Source organism: Triturus cristatus, chromosome 1_2, assembly GCF_964204655.1.
Source record: "Triturus cristatus chromosome 1_2, aTriCri1.1, whole genome shotgun sequence".
In the NCBI taxonomy this organism is placed as follows: Eukaryota; Metazoa; Chordata; class Amphibia; order Caudata; family Salamandridae; genus Triturus; species Triturus cristatus.
Genome location: NC_140580.1, coordinates 383,970,650 through 383,996,888, shown reverse-complemented (window position 1 = coordinate 383,996,888; position 26,239 = coordinate 383,970,650). Strand labels below are relative to the sequence as shown.

At 43.0% G+C, this 26,239-nt stretch overlaps 1 protein-coding gene across 11 annotated transcripts in view; it reads left to right on the top strand.

Moving 5' to 3' along the window:
• The window catches only part of SLC16A12 (solute carrier family 16 member 12), an 818,036-nt gene that overhangs the window by 433,369 nt on the left and 358,428 nt on the right, over nucleotides 1–26,239 (top strand). For 3 of the 11 annotated variants that reach the window (XM_085605203.1, XM_085605252.1, XM_085605209.1), the window contains exon 3: nucleotides 23,954–24,101. The exons of 7 other annotated variants lie outside the window; for them this stretch is intronic. The gene's annotated coding sequence lies outside the window, so the exon portion shown is untranslated. Of the gene's footprint in view, nucleotides 1–23,453; nucleotides 23,494–23,953; nucleotides 24,102–26,239 lie in introns of those variants that run through there. One more of the 11 variants, XM_085605214.1, reaches the window with a different exon arrangement.

Below are 26,239 nucleotides of genomic sequence, written 5' to 3'. Positions count from 1 at the left end.
ATAATTAAGAAAATAAAGACATAACATAGGGGTTTTGAAAAATGCAGAAAGTGAGAGGCCTGGTAGCGTGATGCAGCTGCTGGTCTTTCACAAAAAGAAGTTGAAGCAAAAATTATTTAAAAAAATTGAAGCAGAAAAGCGAGGCCTTGATTTCTCCATGGGGCTAGAAATTCCGATTTTCAATGCATGCGGTTGTCCTCAGAAACACCCAAAAATATGGAAGCGATGGGCCGATTATCGTGGTCTATATCTTGAACCTGTCCTTCCGGTGCGATGTACTGATGATCTGTCATGAAGATTCAATGCTGGGTACGCACACTGTCACCAATCGCACATATACTATTCCATCGCGATTGGAGTCATTATCTAATATTGTTTACATGGATGATGTGACACTCCTGTTCTTTATTTATAATGCTTACTTTCAATTGATTTAGTCCTATGTATCCTCATGTTCTTGACAAATCTATTGTAAAAAGTTGACATCTTTACCAATGCCATATTATGTATGCAATATATTGCCCCGGACTCTCCTGGGCTCTTTTTGCATTTGTCAACAATAAAATCTGTTGCGAAAAAGCTAAGTGAAGCAAAGGAGGGGGAAGAGTGCAAGGAAAGCCATGCACTCGCATGGATTGCTGTAACAATAATGAACAAGTAGTTCCCTGATGTTAGTAGTTGAAGGATACAACTTATCCAATTAAAATCATGTTTATGAACAATATTCCAGGTTCAACACAAGCCACTGAATCATGAGCAGGGAACCTAGACAAGTAACCTATACAATCATGAGCAAGGGTCTCACCCAAAACCCGCCTATATATTGCATTGTAGACAATAGGTCAACAAACGCTCCGATAATTGCATATTTAAAAAATTGCTCTAGTGGGTAGATCACATAATGTGTCACATGCATGGTACCTCATGTGAAAAATACCTAGCTAGAGAAAAGGGACCTCTTTATTCGACACACCCATAACAGGATCCCTCTTCAGTTCTTCATCTTCTATATAATGGCAGTTGTGGCCACTTCAATTATAACTGTAGTGTCGAATTGACAGTACACTCCTCTGTTTTAGACATATACTAATGAGCCACAGCCATTTCCCTGAATTCAATAAGTACCTGCTTTTGGGCATAAAGAGGCGATACTTTCTCTTTACACATTTCCTTTTGCAGATAGAATTCTATAGGTGCTTGTGTAGAAAGACGAGATGCCCTAGATGCTTTTATTGGGCTCAAACTGTTTGAAGCCAGCATGCAATTTAAACATATTTTGGCTTTTAGGGTCATCATGAAATATATGCAATACAGAGCCTCCTTACCAAATATGCTATGCATCTTCCCCATGCACAGTACTTACGTAGGGTAGATGTGATGAATTCCATAACGATACACACATACGCAGAAGACTAACTATGTGACACTTGTAGGATGTTGTAACACATAACTAGGGTAGATTTTTTGAGAAGCAAATTTGTTGGTACTAAGTGAAAAACCTGTAAGACCACATATGCAATAACACAGTTTGAGCGATTTTGCTCCACGTCTCCAAGCCATGATTCAGTGGTGTAAAATGGGTGCTGTTGGCACTGGTGCAAGCATGGAAAATGGGACCAACTATCACTGGATTAAGTTAGTAAAAGTCAGCCACAATGAAGGAGCACAGGGCCCCTCACCCTACTGGGCCACTGTGCTATGCTACTAATTAAAGACATACCTCTTGCCAGAAAGCTTACACCTATATCTGTAATATTGATTTATTACTTGCTTAAGTCCAATAAAATGTAGCATCACCTTCACACACATCTTTCTCTTTAATTTTCTTAAACATCAGGTTCTTCCAACTTGAGACTCAGTGCACTTTCCTCTTGTGCTTCTTCTCTTTGACTCTCAACACACCCTGCTTCAGTCCATAAGCGGCGAGAGGTGTGGCTATAATTAGCCCAATCACACTGTAGCCCAGTAGTGTGAGGGGCCCGCTGTTCCTCAATCGTGACTGTCTTTTACTAGCTGGACCCAGGGATAGTTGGGCCCATTTTCTTTGCTTTCACCAGGGCCCATGGTACATTTGAAACATCACTGCTCATTGCTCTCCTTCTCTGTTGCTCATCATTCTGTACTACCCTATTTTACACTTTCACTTACGTATTATCTTCTCTCATATCAGTTTGGCATCTCTCTCACCTAATGAGTCTGTACCCTTTCACTCTGCCTTTCTTTCTCGCATTACTCTCTAGACTTCCCCTTTCTCACTCTATCGCTCATTTCCCTCCTCATCCATCACCACTCACCATGCTCTCCTTATTTCTAACACTTTCACTCAGTTAATTTCTTCTTACACCCTCTCAGTCCTCTCCTTATCTCTCACACTTTCACTACATACCCTCACGTCATTCTTCATCCCTCTGCCCTCTACCTTTATCATGCTCTGGACGCATACTATCTCTAACCCTGTCTGAAGAGGAGACCTCCTTTCAATGCCAAAGAATACAGCTTCTGAATTCCTAAATTATAAGCGCTGCCCACCTACTACGTGTCACTGCCTGCCTGGGGCCTGATTCAATATAAGGAATAGACTTCAAGCCAGGCCCCAGGCAGACACACAAGAAAACAAGCTTTGTCAAAGGCAATAGGCCTCACCGATACAAGAACTATAGGCTTTGCCAATATGTGTTAATCATGCTGTACACCAGAGTGGATGCTGTTTGTCATGGCGTAAAGGAAAGTGGAGTGTTGTAAAGTAGAATGTATAAAGTGGAGTGGAGCAGAGTGTTATGGAGTTGTGTAGAGAGTCATGGAGTGGTGTGGGGTGGTGTATGGTAGAGTTGAGTAGCGTGGAGTGAAGTGAAGTGGAGTGGCATAAAGTGCTAGGGAGTGGTGTGGAGGGAGTAGAGTGTTGTAGAGTGGAAGGGCGTAGAGGGGAGTAGAGTATCATAAAGTTAAGTGGCATAAGGTGGAGTAGAGTGTCAGAGTGAAGTAAAGTGTTGTAGAGTGGAGTGGAATAGAGTTTTGTGGAGTGGTGTAGAGCAGAGTGTAGTGACATACTGGGTACTGCGTTGAGTGAAGTAGAGTGTTGTAGAGTAGAGTGGCATAGAGCAGAGTAGATTGTCATGGAGTGGAGTAGTGTAGTAGAGTGGAACGGCATAGAGTGGAGAAGAATATTGTAAAGTGGAGTGTCATTGAGTGGGGTGTCATAAAGTGGCGTAGAGTGGTGTGGAGTGGCGTAGAATAAAGTAGTGGAATGGAGTAGAGTGGTGTAGTGTCTTGTAGAATAGAGAGGAGTAAAGTGGCATGGAGTGGCGGAGAGGGAGTTACACAGGGCATTTTAGGGCTGGAGTAGTGTTATAGAGTGGCATATAGTGGAGTAGGGTGGAGTAGAATGGGTAGAGTTTAATAGGTTAGAGCATCATAGAGTGGAGTATCGTGGAGTGGAGTGTCAAAGTGTGGTAGAGTGGAGTAGAGTGACCTAGAGTAAAGTGGCATAAAGTTCAGTGGTACAGAGTAGACTTGCATAGACTGCAGTGGCATAGAGTGCATTGGATTTGATTAAAGTGGTGTAGAATGCATTGTCATGTAGTTCCTACTAATCCTTAGGATCTGCACGTTTGTGGACAACATAAACTTTGGGTGAGGTGCCTAAACTGATTCCAAGCACCCCCGTAATATATGTTGGCCTAGAGACCAGCTAGCTCACAGAGCCCTCATAAGTCCCCCTCACCCAAACAAGGAACAAATAGTTACCGGCAACCACTGAACATGACAACCCTCCACGCATATACTTCCCTTAAAGACTGTGAGGTCTCACAAGAGTTACTGCAGTCCTATAATAGGCTAGGTTTTCTCAAACTGGGAGATTTCTACAATGGTACCAATTTGATATCATGGGAGGCATCTGCAGTACAATGTGCACATCAGAGCTGCAATCTCTGGTTCAGTTATAAGCAGATAACTTGTTTTCTCATAAATAAGTATAAAATAATCAACGAGAGGGAAAGAATAATTCTAAAAGCAGCCTTAGAGCTTAATTTAAGTGGTATCAGTAACTGGTATCGATTACAACGACAGGGGTCGAACAAGAATCTCATTGAGGCGATGCTTTCCAAAATTTCTCAAGACACTAATTGCCGGTTTAATATCAAGGAATGGCAACGAAGGTGCGAATTTGGGAATAAGGCATTGAGGGCGGCTAATTTTAAGAGAATGTCCTTTTGAGGTGACTGGTGTATCACCCCCCCCTCAGAATACATAAATAGTTTCCATCTCTTCCAAACAAATGTTTTAGATGCAGTCTGGAGGGGGCAGGCGATTGGACGCACATATTCTTTACATGTCCTAGACTATAACATTTCTTGGAGGAGGTGTTTAGGTTCATTAGTGATTGTAAGTCTACGGCCATTTTACCCTCATCATCGTTGGCCCTATTCGACTTTTCTCAGGCAATTAGGCAGTTTCCAAAGTACAGGCAATATTTAGTTTTTGCTGCTATAGCAGTAGCCAGATCCTTGATGTTGCAAAACTGGAAATCTCAGAAGGTGCCTACAATGGGACAGTGGCTCTCCAAGTTAGCCCGGACCTAGCAATTCGAAGAGGCATATACAAAAAAGGTGGGGGCGCTTCACAGATTCAGGACAACCTGGGAGGGTTACGCCCTGGTTTTGAGCCTAGATTAAAATGTGTAAGGCAGGCTACTTTTTGTGTAAAGAAAAGTGTGTGGCTTTAATCCATGATGCACCTGCTTTTTAATGGTTGAATACTGGTTAGTTTGCAGCATTTTTCTTCCTTGTGTGGAGCGCTTCAGAATGCTGGTCATATTGTATGTGAAATAGTGTATGAATTTACTTATTGTCTACTGAAATATGAATTTGGGTATTATGAAAATGTTGTTATTTTTATATACACCATGTTTATCACGTCTATTATGTCTGCCATCTACGCTAAAAAAAAAGAACATGACGACCCTGACCCCTGCCAGAGGGATTGTGGTAACAGATCTAGAACCCTTTCACCTAGTCACTTGTGCACTCTTGCTCTCAGAAAAATATATAGAGAATATACAATGGGATGTTTTCAATTAATTTATTGAACCCACATTATTCTTGTATAGAATACATGTTCTGTGGTAATCAGAAGACAGAAGCATATGAAAGTGATTGCAAGCACCAAAATAGTGAATAGCAGATACAGTTCCACCTTGGTTCTAATACGGTGTATATGTGCAGGCATAAAACAAGGTAGTAATCAGACATACTCCTACCATGCAATCCCTACTCTATGTGTGTCTAGAGTGTATGTAAGTGTATAGCCATGAATCCCCCCATGGGATGATCCAACCCAGTTACCTGACAGAAAAGAATGTAGGACCCCGTCTTGGTCACGAACTGGACCCCCTCATGGAGATATTAGACAGGTGCATAGCGAAGCCTCAGCATGTGGGGCATTTCGATGTCAGCAGAAGTGTCTCCTCTGCTAACTCCCAGAAATGCTTCTTTATTTATAATAAAAAGCATCCTTGCGATGTATACGCAGATTAGCATTGTTATGGATATGCAGATAGCACTGTCACCCCAAGGACGAAGATAGAGCGACATTTGGTGTAAAGGCCTTGTACTCAGTTTTTAAGGCATCATGATAATGTTGCGAGAAGCCAGATGTGTAAGCAAAGTAGTTTCAGAGAAACAAATCCAAAATTGCCATGCACACGAATATGTGCAAAAGGTCACAGCAAATGTTATTATCGTGTAGAAAGAGGACAATGTAAGAAAATGTGCAGCGTTGCTACATGGGCCTAACTTGGGCGGATAACAGCATTGGCATAGAGTGCAGTAACCTAGAGTAGAGTGAGATAAAGTAGAGTGGTGCAGAGTTGAGTAAAGTGGAGTGGAGCAGGGAGCAGGGTAGAGTGGTGCAGGGTAGATTGTTTCAGAGTAGAGTATAGTGAATCAAGTTAGAGCACAGAGGTGCAGAGTGTAGCACCACAGAGCGGTGTGGAGTGCAGTGGTGCAAAGCAGACTAGAGTGGCTTGTAGTGCAGTGGGGTAGATTGCAGTGGCGAGGAGAGGAGTGATTTAGAGTAGACTGGCGTAGAGTGTAGTAGCGTACAGTTCATTGGCATAGAGTGCAGTAGGTTGGCGTAGTATTGAGTGGTACAGAATGGATTGCAGTGCCATAGAGTGCAGTGGCATAGAGTTCAGTGCTGCAGAGTAAAGTGGCAAAGAGTTCAGTGGGGTAGAGTGTAGTTTTTCAGAGTAGAGTTTCATAGAGTGCAATGGTTTAGAGTGCACTGGTGTACAATGGAGTGGTGTAGAGCATTGCAGAGTAGAGTGCTACAGAGAACAGCAGCGTATGGTACAAGGGTGCAGAGTAGAATAGAGTGATAGAGTGCAGAGACGGAGAGCTCAATGGTGTAAAGTAGCAAAGAGTGTAGTGGAATAGAGTAGTGTTACAGATTAGAGTATAGTGTCATAGAGTGCAGTGGTGTAGAGTAGTTGGCATAGAGTATCATGACGTAGAGTCCATTGGTTTTGAGTAGAGTGGTGCAGAGTACATTGGCATAAAATACAGTGGTTTGGAGTGGAGTGCTGTAAAGGGCAGGGGCATAGAGTGCAGTGGCGTAGGGTAGATTGTTTGAGAGTAGAGTGAAGGGGCGTAGAGTGGAGTGGTGTAGAGTAGAGTGGAGTGGGCTAGAGTGGAGTGGTGCAGAGTGCTGTGGCGAAGAGTGCAGTTGTGCATTATAAAGTAGAGTACATTGGCATATAGTAGAGTGGTGTAGAGTAGAGATGTGTAGAGTGAAGTGGCATAGAGTGCAGTGTCAGAGTGCAGTGGTGCACAGTAGATTAGAGTGACATAGAGTGTAATGGCGTAGAGTGGAGTTGAATGCATTTTTATACAGTGCATTGGTTTAGAGTGCAATCGAGTGAACTAGAGTACAGTGCAGTGGCACAGTGTGCAGTGGCGCAGAGTAGAGTGACGTAGAGTTCAGTGGCAGAGAATTGGGTGGTGCAGAGTAGAGTGGCAGAAAGTGCAGTGTTGTAGAGTAGAGTGTCATAGAGTGCAGTGGTATAGAGTGGAGTGGCATAGAGGGCATTGGCTTAGAGTGGAGAGGTATAGAGTAAAGTAGTATGGAGTGCAGTGGCATAGAGTGGTGCAGATTAGAGTAGAGTAGTGTACCATGCAGTGACATAGAGTGTATTGATTTTGAGTAAAATAGTGTAGAGTGCATTGGCGTTGAGTGCAGAGGAGTAGAATGCAGTGGCATAGAGTATAGTAGTGAAGAGTAGAGTAGAGTGGTGCAGTGTAGATTGCAGTGGCGTAGAGTGGCGTGGGGTAGAGTGAAATGGCGCAAAGTGGACTATCGTGGCGTATTGGTTTTGAGTAAAATAGTGTAGAGTGCATTGGCGTAGAGTGCAGAGGAGTAGAATGCAGTGGCATAGATTATAGTTGTGAAGAGTAGAGTAGAGTGGTGCAGTGTAGATTGCAGTGGTGTAGAGTGGCGTGGGGTAGAGTGAAATGGCGCAGAGTGGAATATCGTGGCGTAGAGCGCAGTGGGATAGGGGATATTATTCAAAAGTAGAGTTACATGGCATAGAGTAGAGTGTCATAGAGTGCAGTGGAGCACAGTAGATTAGATTGGCTTAGAGTGGACTGGTGTAGTGTGCAGTGGCATAGGTTGGAGCAATGCAGAGTATAGAGGTGTACAGTGCATTGGCGTAGGGTGCAATAGAGTGGCATGGAGTTGAGTGGTGTAAAGTAGAGTGCAGTGGCATCGAGTGCAATGGCATAGAGGGGTGTAGAGTTCAGTGGCAGAGAGTGCAGTGTTGCAGAGTAAACTCGTAGAGTGCAGTGGTGTATAGTGGAGTGGCGTAGAGTGCATTGGTGTAGAGTGCAGTGGCATAGAGTAGAGTGATGTATACCAAAGTGGCATAGAGAGCAGTAGCATAGTGTACAGTGGTGCAGAGTAGAACAGAGTGGTGTAGAGTGCAGTGATGTAGAGTACTATTCTGTACAGTGCAGAGGCATAGAGCGCAGTGGCGTAGAGGGTTGTAAAGTAGATTATAGAGGCATAGAGTGCAGTGGTAGAGAGTGCATTAGTTTGAGTTAAATGGTGTGGAGTGCATTGGCACAGAGAGCAGTGACACAGAGTAGAGTACAGTGCTGCAGAGTGAATTGGAGCAGAGTGGAGTGGTGCAGAGTGGGGTGGCGCAGAGTAGAGCAGAGTAGATGGTTTCAGAGTAGAGTGAACTGGAGTGGAGTGGCACACTGTAGAGTGGAGTTGCGCAAGATAGAGTGCAGTGGCATAGAGTGCAGTGGTGTGGAGTAGAGTGGTGCAGAGTAGACTAGATTGACGTTGAGTGGATTGGCAAAGAGTGCACTGGTGTAGAGTGGATTGGCACAGAGTATAGGTCATTGGTGTAGAGTGCAATGACATAGAGTGCAGTATTGCAGAGTAGAGTGGCATAGAGAGGAGTGGTGCAGAGTAGAGTGGAGTGGCATAGACTTGAGTGATGTGGAGTGCAGCGGCGAGTAGTGCAGTGGTGCATAGTAGAGTAGAGTGGGGTAGAGTGCATTGGCATAGAGTAGAGTAATGCGGAAAAGTGTAGAGATGCATAGAGTGAAGTGTAGTAGAATAAAGTGGTGTAGAGTAGAGAGTAGTGATGCAGTGTGAGGTGGCATAGAGTGGTGTGATGTGGCATGGCATAATGTGGAGTGGTGCAAAGTATTGTACAGTAGTGTGGAGTGGAGTGGGTAAAATGCATGGTATGATAGCACACTGCCTCCACAGACAACACATCTTTAATTGAAATGACCATTACATTTGCACATACATACAGTTTTAAGTATAAAAGTATGCAGCACACAAATGATAATGAGTGGAAATGCCATTACCTATTGTACTGATTTGTTTTGATCAAACTAAAATATTTGTTTCCACCACAAATAATGCACATCTTTTGTGCTTTCCTAATTCTGATATATTTTCAAATATCTGCATGCTTCATTTACAGACAATTACATGTTTTGTGCTAGAAAATAAAATAACATTGTATATCCTTCCTTGTGCACTCCCCTAGTAATCAGCAAGATTGTCACATAAATCCTCTCACTTTGAAGTCAGAGAAAGAAAGGTAAAAGCCAAGCTCCCTATGAAGACAGAGCCTGACAGTCGACCTCTGTCTTTGAATGCACAACAAATGTGGCAAGATAAGAACAAGATTTAAAGGCCTGTTTACAAAAAGGGAACGCTTGGAAAGATATGGTAAATATTGGGGAGGGACGAACTCAAAAACAAATAAAGGCAGCAGATAGAAAACAAGCATATGTGAGCTACAAAGCCAATGGTAAGTATGGGAGGAATGCGTTTCCAGGGAAGTTTTCCGAATGTCCCCCAGATATTGTTAGCAAACCAGTCAGCTGCACTCTTCTGGTAGGCTTCGACCCAAAGAATTAAGAGGGGGCAGTTATTTCCAAATAACGTTTACACCCTCCAAAGCGGAATGGGATCCCTTTCCTTCTGGGCCCTTGCGCATTGCACTGGCTGCACCGTGATAGCTATGCCCCTTCCATGCTTGCGTAGGCAATCATACATCAGGAGTAACTATTGTAGGGCCAAGAAGACTTGATCTTTGTCAGATTTTCAGGATACTAATGTAAAATAATTTCCATTTAGATCTATTGTATGTAAGTGTATCTTAAATTGACTGTGATGATTTGGAATGGATTTGGCCATCCTAGACCTACGACGGAAAGCGTAGGCTCAGGTAGTGCTGTTGTTACAGAGTTAGTGAGATGCAGTGATACTTGGTTATGCTTTCTCAGAAAGGGCTGTAAGAAGTATGTGGGGTGGGTGCATATGAAGGATAAGCTAAAACTGCATAAACACAGGGTATACAATGTGCACAGCCACACAATGGATAACTGTAAGTCTGGACATAGACTGCTAGACACATTGATGTAATGTGTACAAGGAAAACAGCTGGCAACATTTTTGAGCCATTTATGGCATAGAAAACATTAGTGTGCTTTTTTTTAGAGATGTTATAGTTCATGTTGACATTTAAAGCAACTCTTTGCCATATCGGCTAGAAGCCGAGAAATGCAGGACTTCCCACGCATAGAAGTCATTAACAGTTAGATAGGCCCCAGTTTTAACTTGATGGATAAAAGTGGTAGCCTCCTTACTCCAATGGTCCCCTCTTTCTTACCAATGGCAAAGTGTGTGGAGGAAAAGATAGCACCAATGAGATGACAGGATACCTGCCTCCACCACCAATCAGTTACAAATAAAGGGTAAACCCAAAATCCCTGGGACCTGGGTACAAGGCAGTATATATTATGGTGGTCCCAGTATTAGAACATCAAAATAGTGTCACAAAGGGAAAGGATACAATAATCTTTAAATTAAAGAATCAAAGCAAGGGTATATTGATGTTACAGTGTTATTTAATCAAACTGAAACTAGCTAACACATTGTCAGAAAAACATTGAAGGACATACATTTTTGTAAAAACATCATCATTGCAGTGCCCAAAGGGAAACGTGGAAAGGGGAAGAAAGGTGATTCAAGTGAGGTAGTGAAGTAAATAGACCCTTTTGGATCTCTACATTTAGAGAACAACAGAGGTATCCATGGCTCCCTTGATTGATTCGGGATTTCTGTCACTCCTATGATACGGGATCTATACCCTCAAGTTTTTGGATCTGTGAATTGTCTGTACCAAACCTACAGGAATTACTTTTCGAGTGTTTTCTCACTCCCTCCCCCATATGTTTGGGAGCCACGGAGCCCATATGACCCTCCACCATTGACTTGTGAGAGTTACCTTCGTAGCCACTCACGGTGCCCCGTCCCCCTGCACCCCTCTCTTTTGTCCTGAGGAAGACTCCGACAGTAAGGGTTGGAAGAACCTACACACACAAGGGTCGAAACGTCGACACTTCGCTAATGCCAGTCCCTTCAACAGTACTTACTTTACTGTGGAATTGTGTGTTACATGGCAAAATATGTACAGATGTTATGTACTGTGACAAATATCTAATTGTTTTTGGTTCTCTGGCATGTGAATAGTACATTCCTGTATATTTGATTGTGATATTTTATCACCACCTATACTCTATTTACTTCACTACCCCACTTGAATCTCCTTCCTTCCCCTTTCCACGTTTCCCTTTTTGCACTGCAATGATGATGTTTTTACAAAAATGTATGTCCTTCAATGTTTTTCTGACAAAGTGTTAGCTAGTTTCAGTGTGATTAAATAACACTGTAACATCAATATACCCTTGCTTTGATTCTTTAATTTAAAGATTATTGTATCCTTTCCCTTTTTGACACTGTTTTGATGTTGTAATGCTGGGACCACCGTAATATATACTGTCCACCACCAATCGGCCAACCACTCATCTTGTTATAAAAGAGTAGTGTCACTCAATGCCAAGTATTATTATAGTGAGGAAATATGAATTTTGTGATCAGTTATGTCCCCTATCGTAGACCCCAACGGCTCCATGAGCATGCTATAAGTACATGTATGTTCCCTCCAGTTCCAGTTATGAAGACGCAAATACATGTGCGTCCACCGTCAACATGTCCTCTTTCAGATCCGCCATGAATGGGTCAGATATTCCATTCCTAAGTATGAAAGGCCACCGACTTTATGTGGTTCACTTTCCACATTCTACAGATTCAGGCGAGTAGGCCCTGAATTCTGTCATCAAGCCTTTTCCTGCCTTCTGCCTCTGAAAGCTCCAGTCCGAGCATGCATCTGTATCCATGAACTTTGTCCTACTCCCTGCGCGGCTAACGGTGCCTGATCCAGCCTGTTGCCTGCCAAAAACTGTATTTCACCTTCAAGATTATCTGCTCCGCTCCTCATCCGATGCATTCCTGTCTAGTAGTTTAGGTAAACATTCTTCCAGCTACCGTGCAAAGGGCCAGGCCTCACTGTCCTCATGCAAGTAATTCATAGCCCCTGTTACCATGGAAGATTCCTGCCCCCTCGCATCTCATGTAGACACTTAGACGCTTTTACACGCACTAACAGTCAGTATAGAATAGATTCCGTCCGAGAGACCTTTCCTTTTGGATAATACAGTTCTTTAAACATAAGATATTAGATATGATTTGGGATTAGGTTGACATGACCCCCCAGACTTCTGTCTCCACATATAGAGCTAAATGTCAAAGTCCCCTTCACCCTCTAGTTGCACGTCAATCACACGTCATGCGGCTGCGCGCGCATCTCTGCCAAGTATTTCTGCTGACATTGCAGGATTCTCTTATGGATCCACCCATTTGTGACATCATGTTTAATGACGTATTTTAGTTACACCCATGTTTACGCCTTTTTTCGTTACGTATGTGTATTATATCTGTATTATCAGCTGTTACGCCTCTTGCATCTGTCTTAATGTAATGCTTTCCATATAAATACCATTACTTGTCAATAATGTATTGCCTTCCTTCCTGAACCCTCATGGTGATGGAATGTGAAGCCTGCAATTCGAATTGTATTTCCTTTGTAGAGGAATAAAGCCTTTCAGAAACTCTAATACCACGGATTCTGCCTCTTATATTTACTGAGTTATTCTTACTAGACTTTACCGCATAAAAAATAGTACCGGTAATGAAATATTTACCACATAAATTGGCGCCCGAACAGGGACACTTTCTCATCTCACGCGCCGGAGGTGCGTTGCAGGCCCGGTCTCCTGCCACAGCTGAACGGACAAAAACGCGTACCCGCAGGATTTCCTGTATCTCCCTCCGGCCAAGTGGGGGCGACTGAGGCTGCGATCAACACCCAGACGAGGCGGTGAGAAGTGCGAAGTATCCCGACCAGAGCCTAGCTGAGAGAGCAAGATCCGAGGTATACAGAGGCCCACCAGGTTCCGAAGTTCCGAGTCCAGTCGAGTCGAGTCCAGTCCGGTCCAGTTTCAGTTCAGTTCCGAGGCCTTCCGTTCCGAGCTACCCGGTGAGTACCATTGCCGGGGAGGCATTTAACGTGCACATAGTCTGTGCCGGTCAAGACGGGTTTGAGTACACAAATCCGGTCTGCACTGTTTCAGCAGTGTATCTGTGCTGTTTAGCAGTATATCTAGTATGTCTTGCATATAAATAAGTATTACCTAGTGTCAGTATTATGTCAGTAACTAGTTTCCTATTAGTCATCATTATTCGTTAAATGTTAAATGTTTTAATACGTTCTATACATTGTGGTGTGAATGATTGTTCATTATTGTGTTTATTGTATTAAGTGTGTATAAGATTAAGTAACCAGATCTAAAAATGCCGCTCTTTTCGAGATTAAGACAGATCAAAACTAGAAAAGGGGTACTCGAAGAAGCTGTTCCTATTCCACCTAGGGATACCCCAGGATATTTTATGTATCATAAACATGGCCTAGATGCCGTATTATTTCTTGATTTATGGGTGGACTACACCAAGGATTTACCAGAGAGTCAGAGGTGGCCCGCAGCGGGGACCTGGGATGCAGATTGCATCATGAGAGTAGAAGAAGAATTATGGAAAAAGAAAGCCAGACAGTCACAGAAAGATGCCATTGAATTATGGCGTAAAGAATCATATAGACGTACAGAAAAAGCGCTCAGGCAGGAAGAGAAAGGTAGAGAGAACTCAAATAAAGCCCAAGAAAATCTATTAATTGAGGAAGGTACCCGAGTAAAATTAGAACAAGTAGATAGACAAAGAAACACTCTTATGAATGGTATGTATCCTCTTCTGGCCGAAGGATTACCTAAGGCTACCCCGGAAATACCAAAAGACTTGACTCCTCCATTGCTCCCGATAAAAGCACATCCCAAAACACATCCCAAAACGGCAAAGGACGTTTTCCTTTCCTCTTATTTAGATGACGTAGCTCCCGAGTATGCTAATCCCATACCACACACACCGCTTGCCGATGGTGTACAACACCAAGAGCATCCGTCTGTACCCCCGCAACAACAAACTCCTACGCCCATTCCCACAGGTCCGTCCGTTTCTACTGTTTTTCCCGCATCCACAATTTCTATCTTACGTCCAACGAATCCTTTCGTGCCTAGCACCTCAGACGGTGCTACAGGAGGTACGACAGACATGTTTGCCACGCCGCCGCGAAATAAACAGACCCTTAGAGATTTAGCACTCCAACGTACACCCCAACTAGCGACATCCGACATGTTTAAAGAACATCTTGTGGATTGTAGATACGATCCAGTGCCAGGTAAACAGGACAGATTGCTACTATCATCACTACGTATACGACGAGCTACATTGTATTTAATGACGATACCAGGAATGGTTGAACACCTAGACAATATATATCACTTTGTCCAAACAGGGCGAGGTCCAGAAAGTATTAACGAAGCTATGGAATACCAGAAAGTGGATGTACAAAGACAACTACTACGTTTTTTCATAAACTGCGTGATCAGGAACCAAGACAGGCCTGGGGCAGATCATGATACCATGCAAAAACTTGCCAAATGGGGTCAGAACATATCAGACGAGAAACATGATAAACAGTCATGCATAGTAGTTATGTGCCGAAAGATCCGCAAAGAAGTAGAACGAATACATAAAGAAAGACGAGAAGCAGACAGAATTGAATCAGAGGGAGAGGAGGAGCAAGAATCAGAACAATTAGAAACGATAGCTTACGTAGGTAGAGGAAGACCCCATAATAATGCTAGAGGCTTTAATGATCCGATACGTCCGATACGTCCAGAATGTAATAGACATTTTCAAACCCCTATGTTAAATACAAGGTCCCCTGAACACCTATTCCAAGCCGCTGATAAATTACTCCGAGATCAAAGGGGGTACCATATGCTCGATTCCATGGACGAGCAAGAATTAGCTAGGTCAGCAGTACAATGGGCTGACAGTCCCAGCAAATACAGTGATGATGCACTAGCACACACGTTTCTGAATCTTGCCCCCGACGAACAGCGTTTAGCTAGTATATACATGATTCAACACCTCCTTATATTATATAAAAGCCAACACTCCGATCCCGGACCCTTACCTGACATATTGACCGAATTACTCACGAATAAATGGAGAGGGTCAGGTACTGATTTGATTAAAGAAATTCTAGAATTTCGAAACCAGTATATAATTTTCGTATGCCCAGAACACGTTCCAATTCCCGCTATGGGAAGAAAAATGTATCACATAGATAGACAGAATCCCTTACGCGAAGTACACCCAATCAGAGGTGAAGGTAATAACTTTACACGCGTGTTTGTGTACACGCCTATAACTAAAATTGAATTACTAGAAATGAAGAAAGTAGTACCCAGCCATGACAAGGATCCAGCAGGTTTCCACCGTGAGATAAAAGACATGTTACTCATGGGAGAGTATACCTACCCCGACGTTATGAAAATATTGAAAGTATTAATGCCTGCCGGTGTTTACGAGAAACTCAAAGAAAAGGAATGGGAGGTGGGAGACCAAAAGATAGATTGGACAGCATTAGAAAACGAAGAAAAGGCCCGAGCTGCAGGAGCAGGGCTTGGGGAAAAGACTACAGCACTACCAGGATTACTAGTGCAGGTACTGCCACGTTTATTAACTACGAAAAAGGAGGACTGGGGTGCAATCTCAGCCTGTTAACAAAAGCAAGATGAAGACACTAGTGATTTCTATTCCCGATTTGAAAAATGTTTTGGTATTAATAGCGGCATAAAAGCAAGTAGTGAGTCATATCCACATCTGTTTGTGACAAAATTAGTTGAAAATTCTCTGCCGCAAGTCAAGAATAGAGTATTGAAATTCGAGAGTACCTGGCAAGGTAATACCCCGTCACAGATGTTACAGATGTTGCAATATCACCACAATAGAATTAGAGAAGAACAAGAACATGAACAAAGACGTATGAAAGATACAAAAATGAAAATGCTTGTTGCTCAGTCAGTTCCAGCTGATGGTCATCACAAGGGTGATGCCACAGGTCCGGTGAAAGGGACATGCAACTATTGTAAACAACAAGGTCATTATATACACGATTGTCCAGTACTGAAACATAATATTGCCACAGGTAGAACACAGGAAAGACCACGTCCACCTAGACAGGATCAGAATCAACAACAAATCCCTCAGCATGCACAATCTAGGTCAACTCCGCAACAACTAGCTCCGCAACAGGCAGCTCCACAACAGACCGTAGCACCACCACAAGCGCAGCCTATTGCTGCAACACAAGCAACAACGCAACAGATGTATCAGTATGCACAAGCAGATTATCCCGATTATCAGCGATACACATGAAATAGCCTAGAGAGGGAAGTTGGCTTACCCCTTATTGAGGTTCCTGTAGATCAAGAGGGACCTTATGTACATAGTGAACTATTAGGGGAAGACAGAAAGTTTTTACTTGATACAGGGGCAAGCAGAACAACCATACGACGCAGTGAAGTTCCAGGGGCACCCCTCTCAGGCTCACAGAATATTTCCCTTGGATTCTCAGGAAAGCCTATCATTAATGATGTAACACAACCTCTTCCACTTACGGTTGGTCCATTGACACGTACTACAGATTTATTGCTTACTAAATCATGTCCAGAAAACTTGTTAGGTATAAAAACATTGAAAGCTCTAGGAGCTATAATATGTTGTTCCCCGGAAGGAGTACGATTATTTTTACGTGATTTTAAAGGTCACTACGTGTCCAGAGACATGGATCACCGGCTGCAGAGTTTACCTACGCATTTATGGGCACAAGGCCCCACTGATGTTGGTTGCATGAACATTACACCATATCGTGTCACACTAAAAACAGGAGTAGTACTACCACGAATGCGACAATATAAGTTACCGCCAGATGCTGTTGTGGCTTTACTGCAAATCATTGACGAGCTCATTGCACAAGGAGTGGTTGTCGAAACGGACTCCAATGTATGCAATTCCCCGATAATTCCGATTCTTAAAAGAACGGATCCAAAAGCATCACCAGTATATCGATTAGTTATTGATCTGCGCGAATTAAATAAATGTATTGTACCACAATACCCTGTGGTCCCAGATATCTCTTCATTACTAACAGCTATTGATTCAGAAGCAAAGTTCTTCACTGTAATTGATCTCAAGAATGCTTTCTTTAGCGTCCCAATAGATCCGGAAAGTCAATATCTGTTCGGATTCAGTTTAAATGGACGAAGTTTTAAATTCACACGCGCACCTCAAGGATTTACAGAAAGCCCCAGCATCTATAGCCAAGCACTAAAACGAGAACTTGACAGTATCCACATGCCAGTTAACACTGCCTTGCTTCAATATGTCGATGATCTGTTGATCACCGCCCGAAGCTTACACCCGACCGCATCCAGTTAATTGCTAACATGTCACCACCCAAGACACAAAAGGAGGTGCGGGCTTTTATAGGTCTCACTTCATACTGTAGGCAGTGGATCCCTCAATATGCATTTCTAGCAAAACCACTCATCCAGTTGACAACTCAGGAGACAGCCACATCGACTGTCCTCCCTTGGACTCAAGAACATACACACGCCTTTGAAAGCTTAAAGAAAGCTTTATGTCAAGCACCTGTTTTAGCAACACCATGTTACAGTAAACAGTTTACACTCTTTGTTACAGAACGCGAAGGTACTGCCTTGTCAGTACTCACTCAGGAACAAGCAGGATCACACAAACCATGTGCTTATTTCTCTAGTACATTAGATCCAGTAGCTCAGGCTCTTCCTGCGTGCCTGAAATCAGTGGCAGCAACAGCTTTAGCAATCAGACAAAGCGATGCCATAGTGTTAGGACATCAATTGACAGTACAAGTACCACACGCAGTAGAGGTTCTCTTGAACCGCACACAAACACAACACTTGACTATAGCGAGACTCACCGGTTACGAATTGACATTGTTTCAGCCACACATAGAAATCAGACGTTGTAATACGTTAAATCCTGCCACACTTTTGCCAGTAAATGGAACAGATCCATTAGCACATGATTGTATTGAAGTCATCACCATCACGATGAAACCCAGACAAGACTTGACAGACATCCCTTTATCAGTTCCAGACTTGACATTGTATGTAGATGGTTTATGTATGAGAACAAGTACAGGAGAGTTAGTGGCCGCTTACGCAGTCACAACAGACACTGAAGTCATTGAAACAAATTGTATTAACACTTTGTCAGCTCAAGCAGCAGAGCTCATCGCTCTGACACAAGCCTGTATTCAAGCTAAAAATATGAAAGTTAACATATACACAGATTCACGTTATGCATTTGGAGTCGTCCATGACTTCGGCGTACTGTGGCGAGAGAGAGGTTATTTAACTTCTCACGGTGCCCACATCCAACACGGACCTCTCATTCAAGCCCTATTAGACGCGATTCATCTACCTACTGCAATATCGATTATGAAATGCAAAGCTCATACAAAAGTTACCGATATCATTTCTCAGGGTAATGACCTAGCTGACAGAACAGCTAAACAGACTGCTCAGAACCAGACTCATACAACTGACACGATAAAAACAATAGTTTCGACACCAACACTTTGCATGACAGTTAAGGATCCCGCCCTTGATGTAATTGACATACAGACACATGCTACTCCAGAAGAAATAAAGAAATGGACTGAATTAGGAGGGATCCAAACGGATCAAGGATGGATGACGAAGGAAAAATCTATATGGTTTCTTCCCGACTCCATGGTTCAAGTCATCATTAACACAATACATAGTCCAGCGCACCTAGGAGAAAAAGCTATGCTAGACAGTATTCAACACATTTGGTTCAACAAACACTTGCGAGCAGCAGCCAAACAGAAAGTACGTACCTGTATGATATGTTGTCAGTTTAATCCAGGTAAAAGCATCCCCGTAGAGCAGGGTGGATTTCAACCTCCCGATCATGCTTTTGAAGTCCTCCAGATGGATTATATCCAGATGGAACGATGTCGAGGATTCAAATATGTTCTCGTAGTTGTCTGTGCTCTTTCCCGTTGGACAGAAGCCTACCCGGTTTCAGATTACACTGCCCCGACCACTGCCAAACAGTTAGTTCGAGAATTCTTCCCACGGTATGGTTTGCCACGTGTTGTCTACTCAGATAACGGCCAGCCATTCTCATCCGAACTAATGAAACACGTTTCACTTTTGTTAGGCTACCAATGGAAATTCCACTGTGTCCGACATCCTGAGGCAGCAGGTCTCGTGGAACGCCATAATCAAACCCTGAAAATCAGATTGTCCAAAATATGTAGAGAAAAAGGTGTCGATTGGATAGTAGCCTTACCAGTTGCACTCTTTTACATGAGAATGGTAGCACATTCTCGAACAGGGCTATCCCCGTACGAGGTGATCTTTGGTAGACCACCAAATATGTGGGGGACGCCTATACCTCACAAAATCACTGATGTTGACTGTAATATGCTGACAGATTACCTGGCTTCCTTGATGTCTGCACTACAATCTTGTCGTTCACAGGTAGCTGCAGCTTTTCCCGATAACACTGAGGTGAAGCCCCATGACGTGGTTCCAGGTGATCTGGTCCTAGTACGGAATTTCGACCGGAAGACCCAACTGGAGCCTAGGTGGAAATCACCAAAACTTGTTCTACTAGTAACAAGGACAGCCGTGAAGATCGAGGGACGTAAAGGGTGGTTGCACTCGAGTCATATCAAGAAATTTTATGGACTACCGACCGATGTGAACACTCAGCCTTGTATTCCCTCACAGACTGATTCAAAGCTCCCCTTGGTTGAACCAACGAAAACTGAACTTTATAAACTAAAATTAAGGTCTAGCAAGTCAGACAATTTGATTGTTTAAGTCCTCTCCAAGGTGAATCGGTTGAATTTGTCACTGACATGTATCCTCTAGACCGGAATAGAGAAAGAAATCAACAGATGCAGCTTAAAAAGCATGCGTATTGTAAATCACTTCGTAGTCATTGCACAGTAACATTATTAATTTTGTTTTTTCTAAGTTTTTTGATCATTGTAACTAGTATATTGTTGCATATGTATTACCCTATTTCTAAACGTGCTTACAATGTTACTGCTGAACATTCTTTTAGCGAATTACCTCCGCATGAGTTGCCTTATAGATTTGCGCTGCGCAACAACACATTCATTAGTATGTTACATCATTCTCATCAAACCAGCAATGCTACCAATTGTTGGATATGTGGCCGACTCCCTCCCTATCAGAACTATAAGGGAGTTTTGCCCCTCTTTCCGTATCCGTTCACACACAATGGCTCCTGTGGAGCATGGTTTAGTTTGATTAATTCCCTAGATTCAAATGCCGTAGTTTATCAAGACAACTGGGTATGGGGAAACCTGAACCTAGTTTTGCTTAAAGTCTGCTACCCTAACAAGGAGGGACTTCCCAAAAGAACAGGAACTGATCTAGAAAATGAAGTATATGGATTAGGTAATTTTACACTTAACCTCATGATCCTGAATGTTGAATCCGAAGCCACACCAATCTTGCCCGCTATGTCAGTCTTCCCAGTTAAAGGGGAATTATGTGTAAGAAAGAATGGTTCCATACACGTGGGCCATAGTAAATGCACCACTGTAATAAAATTCAGTGATCAAGGCAAATCTACATTTAGAGCTTCCCGTCATTCCTACTTCATATGTGGCCAGACCGCATATATACGTCTACCTCTAGATTGGGATGGTACCTGTTACATAGCATTCCTTCTGCCACCTGTTTTCCTAGCTCCTCCTGATTACCACAGAAATACCCATTTAATACATAATAGACAGCAGAGAGATCTCCTGATCGTCGATTACACTGAAACGGCATGGGAGCAATACACAGATTTCAATAAAGGTTTCTTTCCTTATATAGGAACAGTCACTAATAGTAAACTGATACGTAGATTAACTAGAACTCTTGAAGCAGTAGTAAACGAGACTACGTCCGCCTTAGGCAATTTAACAGAAGAGCAGTCTGCTATGCGGATTGTTGTGCTTCAAAATCGTCTTGTCCTTGACGTCATCCTGGCTGATAGGGGCGGAGCTTGTAGGGTCATCGGATCAAGTTGCTGTGTTTTCATACCAGAAAATTCGCCGTCAGTATATAAAGCCATAACTCGCCTTCATAAGATTATAAGCCAGATACACCAGAGTCCAGGCACCTGGACTTGGTCCGGTTGGTTCTGGAGCGTGTTGTCAGCCTGGGGATGGAGGATCCTATCCTTCCTAGGTATTGGCTTTCTCATACTATTCAGTTGCTGCTTATGTCTACAATGTGGGCCAGCGATTTGTGGTCTGTGTGCCACATCGTGTATCCCGCATCCAAGCTTTCGTTCAAGATCCCGGAAGAAGAAAGAAGAACAAATGATGCTATATGAACAGATCGATGGATTGATGAAGATCGATATCTCCTGAGGGTCCGTAGGGGACAAGGAGGGAATGAGGAAATATGAATTTTGTGATCAGTTATGTCCCCTATCGTAGACCCCAACGGCTCCATGAGCATGCTATAAGTACATGTATGTTCCCTCCAGTTCCAGTTATGAAGACGCAAATACATGTGCGTCCACCGTCAACATGTCCTCTTTCAGATCCGCCATGAATGGGTCAGATATTCCATTCCTAAGTATGAAAGGCCACCGACTTTATGTGGTTCACTTTCCACATTCTACAGATTCAGGCGAGTAGGCCCTGAATTCTGTCATCAAGCCTTTTCCTGCCTTCTGCCTCTGAAAGCTCCAGTCCGAGCATGCATCTGTATCCATGAACTTTGTCCTACTCCCTGCGCGGCTAACGGTGCCTGATCCAGCCTGTTGCCTGCCAAAAACTGTATTTCACCTTCAAGATTATCTGCTCCGCTCCTCATCCGATGCATTCCTGTCTAGTAGTTTAGGTAAACATTCTTCCAGCTACCGTGCAAAGGGCCAGCCCTCACTGTCCTCATGCAAGTAATTCATAGCCCCTGTTACCATGGAAGATTCCTGCCCCCTCGCATCTCATGTAGACACTTAGACGCTTTTACACGCACTAACAGTCAGTATAGAATAGATTCCGTCCGAGAGACCTTTCCTTTTGGATAATACAGTTCTTTAAACATAAGATATTAGATATGATTTGGGATTAGGTTGACATGACCCCCCAGACTTCTGTCTCCACATATAGAGCTAAATGTCAAAGTCCCCTTCACCCTCTAGTTGCACGTCAATCACACGTCATGCGGCTGCGCGCGCATCTCTGCCAAGTATTTCTGCTGACATTGCAGGATTCTCTTATGGATCCACCCATTTGTGACATCATGTTTAATGACGTATTTTAGTTACACCCATGTTTACGCCTTTTTTCGTTACGTATGTGTATTATATCTGTATTATCAGCTGTTACGCCTCTTGCATCTGTCTTAATGTAATGCTTTCCATATAAATACCATTACTTGTCAATAATGTATTGCCTTCCTTCCTGAACCCTCATGGTGATGGAATGTGAAGCCTGCAATTCGAATTGTATTTCCTTTGTAGAGGAATAAAGCCTTTCAGAAACTCTAATACCACGGATTCTGCCTCTTATATTTACTGAGTTATTCTTACTAGACTTTACCGCATAAAAAATAGTACCGGTAATGAAATATTTACCACAATAGTCTACTAGGTAGGAAGACTGGTAGCGGGATGCAGAGGGCTCTGGTTGGTGCAGCCAGTTGGTCCTGCTAGACCGCTGGGCAGAACTGGAAGTGCAGAACAGAGGCACTTTCATTGCCAAGCTGATGCCCACCGCCGACCAGCCATTCTCCTGCCACTGAACTTTGTCCCTGCAACTGGGGTATATTACTATCACAAGTGAAGGCAGCGGGAGCATGGTGTGGTAGTGGTGGACAGTAGACCTCAGCAGAGGTGGGGCCTACACACGTGTATAACTAGATCCCAGAGTTACAGATTCCACCTGCATTGGTGGAAATGGGACCTTTCCTTACTGATTCTGGTCAAGTACACCAAGATCTCGTTCCAACTTAAAATACCACCTTGGGCAATATCTTGATGGGCATGACAAGCACCTGTTTTATGCACCTACAATCTGTCAAGAGTTACCACATTATTTTAGACACACTGCTCAGAAACTGATAGAGGCAAACCTGTCTCACTGTTTCCGAGGTGTACTGTAGGAAAATCAGTATTCAGCACTGAGAACTAGTGGGTTAAATGAATTCCCTTGGCACACTGCAGGAGCCTCAACAGCTCTGCCCCAAGGCGGCGCGAACCTTTATGAGGAAGCCGCAGGTAGGTTGGGAAACTGGCACTCAAAAGCAAGAATGTACAAGCAGTGGGTACCCTGTGTACCAGTGCATAAATACAAATGGTTGTTTATGTTGGTTTGGCAGCTGAATAGATGGGTTGCGAAATACTCCTATGATAATTTCCAAACTTGTGTAAACCGGCATAATGATGTACAAAGCACTGGTCTTTTGTGCTCAGTAGGCGTTTAAATGTCATGTTTTAGACACTCCGTCCTTCTCTGCTTACCTCGCTGAAGAATCAAGTTATAAAGTAAGTCATCTTTTTTATTGGTTCACCATTTTGACAGCAATATATCCCCGAGAATTGAAGAATAGAAACGCCCTTAGTACTGTGGGGGAAGGAGAACTGGAAAAATCATTCTGTTCGAATTGTCTATGACATTGCACCGATTCAATTAATGTTTTTGGATGTTTTATTCGCTTTCGTGCTGATGTTGCGAGGGACTGGATACGTTTCAGTGCACAGAGCTGTCTGAATGCTTCATCGGGACATAGCACGCAGGACACAAAACACGAGGCATTTCTTGCAAGAGTGTCACACCTGACAGTATCACATAGCAGCCTGTGAAAATGGGAGCCAGCTCGCCCGTATCCCGTGCCTAGCAACATTCACAAGCATCTATTTTTAAGCTCTCAGTCAAGTGCAATCCGAGACTCTGTTAATGTGATTTAGGTTTGTAGTTTATTAAAATAAATCTTGATGGTTGCAGTCAATGGTTCCTGTCAGAGTGATGGTGGCTGCTGTGATCTAAACGTCTGAAGTTCCAACAGCGCCAGAGAGCAACAAGAGGAGCTGGTACTCGGAGGTCAGCAGCCGGAATGGAGGTCACAGCCACCAATGGGCAACTTCACCCTCAGGTGACCTCGAGGAGTCTGACTTTTAACCCCCCTTCCTCTCCCCCAACGCTGACACACTTGGTGCATTTGTAGAGCCACCAGCTACCCACACATTCCTACAAAAATTAAAGCGCATACGACTGCTACATAAATGAAAAGATGAGAGCCTTAGAATGGGAGGACTGGAGTAAAAGTTATCGGGTTTGAATACCTTACTGACAGTGATGGAAACAGAAACATTTGCTCTGAGAGCTCATCATCGTGGGAGCGTCCTGAGAGCATTGAGTCCAAGGGACAGATCTGGGGGTGATGTAAATATGTATCATAACAGGCAGCTAATAGGATGACTTGGCGAATTGTCCTGCCTGAGTGAAAAGTATTTAAACAAGCATTTGCAATGCAATAGGTCTCGCATTTACACGAGTTTAAGCTATTGGCATTGTAAATGACAATGCCTTTTAGTTATGTTTTAAAAACGAAAACAAAAATAAAAGGCATTGTCATTTGCAATGTCAATAGCTCAAATTCGCGTAAATACGAGACCTATTTCATTGCCAATGCTTGTTACCTTTTGCTACAAGGTTTTGCGTAATAAACTAAAAAGTCAGCAGGAATGTTCAACTGGGCTAGGGGAGCCAGGAATCGGATGCTGATTTCTTGAAGTCGGCAGGCTTTTGAATACTTCTCTGCAAGTGTTAGTGCACTGAGGGCCATATGTAGGAAGCCAAATTGCGATCGCAAATGCTGAAATTCGCCGAATTTCGGCGTTTGCGATCGCAATTTGGGCAGTGTGCTATGTAGCACACAAAAACCCACACGCAAAATAAGGAATTGCAAAATTTGCAATTCCTTATTTTGCTAATGCATTTAAGGAATCCCAAATTGCGATTCCTTAAATGCAATGTAGGAAGCACCCAAGTTGTGGGATTTTGGCTTAAGGAATCGCATATTACCACCAACCTCAGGTTGGTGGTAATTTGCGATTTCTTTGAAAAATTCACTTTTTTGCATTTTTCAAAGTGCCATGTGGCGCACATACATGCCCTTAGCGCATGTATGTGCGCCACATGTACACGCATGTTTATTTCAGGGGTGCAAAAGGGTGTCCTATTGACACCCTTGCAACCTTGAAATTGCATTCTCAATTTGCGATTCTCTAATTGAGAATCGCAAATTGAGAATGTCTTCCTATTCATTCCTATGGGCCTTCTAGCCCATAGGAATGAATGGCAAGGTATTCCTTATTTGCGAATTTCAATTTGGGATTCGCAAATAAGGAATAGGTGGGAATCGCAAAATGTTTTGCTAATCCTATCTACATTCTGTTTTGCAATTCTTTAATTGCGATTCCCTAAAAATTGCAATTAGAGAATCGCAAAACACGTTTTACCTACATATGGCCCTGAGTCACCAAGCTGGCCTCAACCCAAATGGGCCATTAGGTATATTTGCAACTATCAATACTAAACACAAACGACGACGTTCAGATTTATTAGTTTGCAACACTTTTGAAAGAATACAATGTTCTGAGTGCTTATATTTTTCGCACAGCTGAACGATATTTACATTAGTGCTGCACTGGACGAATGACACTTCAAAGTTAAATTAATGCAGTTATCACAACTTGACTGACACCAACATTTTGAAAACATATTTTTAAAATACCTGTAAAATGTACATTTCTAGAAATGTTTTAAAATAAGAAATCAACTCTTATTTCGTATCCCATTAAAGCAATGATTCTGTAATATAACACTGCTTGTAGTGTTAGTACATGGAATGCCGATAGCACTTTTTTAGGAACCATGTCGGAGTTAGAAATAGATGGCAAAATACGTCTCTAATAATTTACTAAAATTAGGAATAATCAGGGTCGCCTTATCTAGCCAAACCTACACAGGTAACTCAGGTTCCGTTATAAATTGGACCCATAAATCTTTTTAAATAACCTCCAAATATAGTCCAGAGACTAATTCCCAGGAATAACTCCCCCACAACCGGAAAAAAGACATCTCCTTTGACTCTACCATACTTATTTACACTCTGCCTCCGAATTACTAAAGCCATGTAGTCCTGAAGGTTTCTACCTCAGTCGCATGTGGCGGTGAAAATATGTGGACATCTCTTACACTAGCTTTAGGCCTAGCAATGACAAACCT